Consider the following 6,164-nt stretch of genomic DNA (forward strand, 5'->3'; position numbering starts at 1 on the left):
CAAAGTGTAGCGTCTATAACACATACGGCTGCTCCGGTGTCCACGAGTGCAGACGCGTGGACACCGTCGACAAACACGTCTATAACGCTGGATGTGCTGCAATGAGGACTTGTGCACTTCGACGTTGTCGCAGCCCTTGCCTCTTGGACTGCGGCTGTTAGTTTGCCTCATCCCGAGGGGCGGCACGAGGCCGCATCGGCGATAACGAGTGCCGGCGTGAAGATGAGCAACGGCGGGTGTTCGGCGGCGGGTGGTATGTCGGTGACACACCGGATGGTCGGTTGTAATATGGACGGGGCGAACGGTTGGTTATGGATGATTCGACGCTGGGCGGCTGCACTCCATTAGAGAAACGGGCCACGTGAACGGCGTAGCCGCAGACAAAGGATATAAGCCGGTTGTCAGATGTACGCCACCGGTTCGCTGTAGCTGGTCCCGGCCACGTCGGAGCATGCCCTGGATGGAGCGGCGGATGATAGGATTGTATAACGGGCTGCACTGGTGGCCGAGCCACGACGTCGGCATAAGTGAGGGGCCCATGAGCAGAGAGTGGTTGGGGCTTCGCGACGACTTCGGCGTAGCTGAGTGGTGCTGGTGCCGGTGCCTGTTGGGGTGGTGCCACGACCTCGGTATAGCTCAGTGGCACAGGCGCAGGAACATGGTAGCGTTGGTCGGGCAAGACCTCGGCGATTTCTTGCTCGATGGCGCGGCGGAGCGGAGGCACGATAGGTGAAGCGGGCTGTGGGACATGCGGCGGCGGAGCAAAGGGTACCACGGAGAGTTGGCGTGCTACCTCCTCCCGAATGAAAGCTTTTATGTCCACAAGCAGTGTGGTCTGGTCGTAGCTGGTAGCCAGACCAGCGATGTGATCGTCGCGTGATGAAGCCCGACGAGTCAACGAGCGCTGCCTGCGTAGCTCCTCGTAACTTTGGCATAAGGTAACGATCTCTGTGACGGATTGCGAGCAGCATGTTGAAAGCGGCGTCCTCGATCCCTTTCATAACGTTTCTGATTCTGTCCGATTCCGACATCATCGCGTCCATGCGCTCAAACAAGTTCAGGATATATTCGATGTAGCTTGTAAAGGAGTCTCCCGGCTGTTAGTCTCGTTCTCTCAAGCGGGATTCGGCTCGCACATTGAGCGCAGCAGGAGGACCAAACACAGCTAAGGAGGTCCTGAACGCGGATCATGTCAGAACTTCCTTCTCGTGGTTGTTGTACCAGAGGCTTGCGACGCCGGCGAGGTAAAAGAGCACGTTGCTGAGTTTCGCGGCATCGTCCCATTTAGTGATGACGCTTACTCGCTCGTACGTTGACACCCAGTCCTCCACGTCGGTGTCGTCGGTGCCGCTGAAAACAGGAGGATCCTTGTGGCGAGGTAGACCAGAGCAGATGACGGAGGATGCAGGAGGCTGTTCTCCGACGTCGGCTGAGATGCGTCCTGAGACATAGTTGAAGAGATGGTACGGGATCGTAGCTATAGGATGCGTTCGAGTGTAGCACTCTCCACCACTTGTAAAGACGTTTATTGCACACAGGATTTAGGGCCAACCATTGGGTCAGTCCAAGGAACCGCGCGTGCGAGCGGCGTAGTCCGAGCCATGCGCTGGAGAGACTGACGCACTAGACAGCGCTGGTAAGGATGCCCTACTGCATCGTCCCTCTTTTTCACTACACTTCAAACAAAAAGTGTCAAAAAAGGTAGGATATATCAGAATATTTAGGCAAAAAAATTGGGCAAGTTTGCACTCGGTCGTGCAAAGCTTAGGCACAGCGAAACTGCCGATCCTAAAGTCTTACTGGCTGCTACTGCTTGGTATTAACTTGGTTGCTGCTATGTCTTAATTTGGTTTAACTTAACTACGCATGTAGGGAGGTATCCTCGAGCGATTGTATTCGGAGGTACCTTCCTTTTCGCGACATTTTACGTGACTAGCGCTGGATGCGTCGGCGCCTACGAGCGACAGCGTTCCTGGCATGCCACAAACGCAGGTAGGCTAACCAATGTTGGCACAGTGCCAAGAACGCTGTTGCTTGCCGACGCCGAACGCGTTGGCGACATTTCGCGTGACTAGCGCTGGACGCCTCGGTGCCTATACGAGCGACAGCGTTCCTGGCATGCTACAAACGCAGGCAGGCTAACCAAGTGGGACTTTTTTTCTGTACAGTGGGGTTTATCGTCGCCATTTGCCACAGGGAACTATGAAGGATCCTGTGGGTTACATTCAACCACCTGGTGTTTATATTGTGTTCTGCCAAACCTGATCACCAACAGTTTTTTTGCATTCCGATCCCATTGCAATGTGGTGCAATGGTTGGCATCATAACTTTATGGCCACTGAGCCACCGTTGTGGGTTCATGATAGTGAACTGCTTTTCTTGCAATTGACATCTTAAGTTCACACATTATCATTTTACAGCAAAAGTGCGGTAGCCAGTTACACGCAATTATATTGCGTGTAACTAACTCACCTGCCTTGCACTAACAGAAACGCATTGTACTTGTGCCGGTCCCATATTGTTTTTTTTACAAAGGATACAGACAGGTCACAATCAAATAATACCAGTGCATTCGCACCGATTGCCCGTGAAGCTTTACGGCTGAACACTGCTACCGATGCTTTAAATAGCATGAACGCTTTCTTCCCGTGTCTCGTTGGCTCACCATTTCTTGCCAGAAACTTTGGAGAGAAAAAATCGCGAAAAAGAGAGAGAAACGACCCCAATTTAGGTGAGTAATCAGTGCGCTCTGTGTTTGCGGAGCACACGTTGCATACGAAGTTCCTTGTGAATACACGACTAGCTTCTCGGCGAGAATTTAATTACGTATCCTGTTGACTTCTCTTGTTAATTTATGCAAAGCTGCTTGCGTTTTATTTAGCAAGAACGAACTTTCTACTCAAGCAAACACGTATGAACTACATGTAAACATGTTTTGTCTTGTTTTTATAGCAACTGGCATCAAACATTAAAGGGCAACTGCGGCGATTTTTTGACCATGTCAAGCTAATAAAATATTTAGGTTCCCGAGACCCTCCTGTGACGCACCTTATATAAGAATTGTTCCGCAAATTTGAAAATAATTTTAAATAAGCAAAAAGCGCAAAAAAGAAACCGAAACCTGAGCAAGCAGCCGGGCGAACCTCTGCGTGTGACGTCACGAGTGTACCCCCGGCGGGGAAGGCGCGCAACGGATGCCGGTCTCGCCCGTGGGGTTTACGAAAACGGCGAAGAGCAGACGCTCAGCTTATTCGTGACCGCGCCGGACCTTCGGGGATGTTCGGGTGACATTGTAAGCGGCACCACCTACTCGGATCTGTCAAACAGTGACAGTTGTGATCCAGACGAATTCATTAGCCATGAATCGCCGTCCTCCACCACTAGAGCCAGCACTCATGCGCAACATATCGCGCTGCAATATACCATATCATATCATAACATATCATAATCATAATCATATCATAACATAATCATATCATAACATATCGCGCTACCAAGGGTAGCTCTAACCACTGATATACGTGCTGCTTGCTATTTTAGGTGCTTTACCCCTCTCAGAGAACCGCTTCGCATGCTCACTGTAAGATGTAGAGCACGACTTTCCGCATTTGTATCCCACAAGAACACCGCTGAATGTCTAAAGCACCGACCGGTGCCTTTGTTTACATCGGCAGGTACAGCGACCACTCGTACGTCGTTCGCTTGAGATAGCCTCTCATCGGTGACATCAATCAATGCCCGAACATATCAAAAAACGCAGATTTTGTGCATGTAAGCACCGTTACGTCACTCTGGGTCACGCTGATACGTGCGACCACACACCTTTGGAAACAGCGAGCCGGAGACCGTAGTAGGGAAGCGTTGTGCAGCCTGCTTATCATTCTTCGTATTCTCTTCATGCGCACAATTAGTGTTCCGTAAAGTAGACATAGATTACGACATTGCGCGTATGATAGTTCATTAGAGAATGCATAGTTTTTCTCACGGAAACGCCGATGTCAAGAAGTATGACATCGTTGGCAGCTAGCTGTACGAGACGGTTGTTTACGCATGCTGTATCGAAGGGGCTTCCGCTTGCTGCCCACTTGGGATACGAGGTAAACAGTGCACCTCGTAAGCTAAATAATGAGTCAGCATAACAATAGGCAATAATACACCCATGGATGTGCATAGTCAAATTTTATTTAAGGAAGCACCAGCGAGTTCGACTGGCCGCATTCGAGAACGGCAACGTATACGGATGTTGATAGCGCGTCGTGTTGTCGCTTCTAGCTTTTTGTGTGTGCATTGTACAAAATGAGGAATGGTTTATTTCAAATCCGTATGGTCAAAACTGAACTACAGAAGCAGCTTTCCTCATCCTAATAGCATAATTAGCTTCATATCAGTCGGCCTGGTCCACCAGCAGCAGACGCACGAACTCGGCCACTGTGATAGGATTAACCTCGGCTGAACGCAATCGCCATCGGCTCAAACTGTTTTTGCGGATGGCGAGGGCTGAAGTTCGTGCAGCCAACAACGCAACAGCGCTTGCCACTCCACATCACTTGCCCGACCACGGGGAATGCAACTTCTCGCGACAGCAACATCTCACGCCAAGCACTCGCTCACGATCGTCGACGCCTGCACGCTCTCGTCGCTGTCGTCTGCATGATACCGGCATGCTCTGCGTGGACCATTCCTGACGTCATACACAATGTGACCTGTAACTGAGGAGGAAGTAAGTTAGGGTGCTCGAGGCAATAAATTAAATTCATTTTTTAAAATCTGTGCGACTCTCAAGCCTGCTTTTTTAGGACATGACGGAGGTATTCAGAGGAACAGACCCAGCGAATTTCATCGACATCCGTAAACATCGAAAAGTCGCCGGAGTTGCCCTTTAAAACACGTTCATAGACAAGTAATGAAATCAAGTAAACTTAAGATGATCTTGATGTAAAGATAAACCTTTATTTCCCTAATAATGTTTGGCAGAACACGGCTTTCAGCATATCAAGATGTACAGTCGTGCTTTCGAGTACTTCTCTCCTTAGCACAAGTGTTGTTCCATCTGTTCAAATGTACCTGGTTGCTTTTTATAGGGTGGACTTCGAAGCGTTGTGTGGGCAGACTGCATACAGGCTGCCGTCATGCTAGCCTCGCCAGTCGTAATTGTCGCTAAGGTCTTCTACGACTCTAACCATGTAAGCCAGCCACTGAGACCGCTTAGTGATTTCAACGCGACTAAGTACATTTTCAGGTAAGAAACTGTTATGCCTAAAATATTTGCTCATTTCTAGGCTTTCCAGACATTTTATATGACAAGAGCAGACAGTCTTTCTTGCATGCTCTAGCAAGCCTTAAGGCCCAACCTCAAGGGAGAAATCTTCGACGAATTTTCGGGGTCGTCGCCAACCGGTGTCACACGGCGGCGGCCGGCAGCATTGAGAGCATTGCGCCGTCGGTTCACGCTCACTCGGCGCCCCAAGACCAAGCATGCCAGACTGGAGCGCGGACGGCGGAAGTGGCGCTAGAAGCAAGAGGCAAACAAGCTATGGCCTTCGAGACGGCGCGACGCGCCATGTGAACGAGCTCGGAGGCTATTTGCAAAACGAGCTTCCGGCGTTGCCGTCCGCGGGTGCCACGCCCAAGTCCTAAGCAGCCGATCGCTCGCACGGGCTCCGGTCATTATGGTGCAGCTTTGCACGGTATCATAGTAAATTATGTACTCTTAACAGACAGGGACATGCAGGGAGTGCCGGAGTGCACACTTATACTAAGTCACTGGTGCTACGTGTTTCAGTACAGACAGCCAGCAAAATACTATATATAATTGCGCTAGAGCAACAGATAATTTTTATAAAGTTTTAAAACCACAAAAAGTTCTCATTAAGTAATAAAATATGTTGTGTTTGAGAAACATTTTGCAAAACAGGCCGGCTAAATTCGGGGCCAATAAGAAGGGAGGATCTGGTCACATTGTGCCACGCTTGAAGTACGACGAAGTCGATGTTGAGAGCCGTCAATAAACGTCGTTGGGCGTCGAGGCCGTGTGCCACTGACCTGCGCCGACGCCAAAAATCCATCGGAAATTGGTTCCTTGTGGTTGGGCCTTTATGCTTCTTGTTACTGACCAACACATTGCAGATCTAGTCACAGCAGATAACCCAATGTATCGCCTATTT

This window comes from Dermacentor silvarum, unplaced genomic scaffold (genome assembly GCF_013339745.2).
Source record: "Dermacentor silvarum isolate Dsil-2018 unplaced genomic scaffold, BIME_Dsil_1.4 Seq696, whole genome shotgun sequence".
NCBI classification, from domain to species: Eukaryota; Metazoa; Arthropoda; class Arachnida; order Ixodida; family Ixodidae; genus Dermacentor; species Dermacentor silvarum.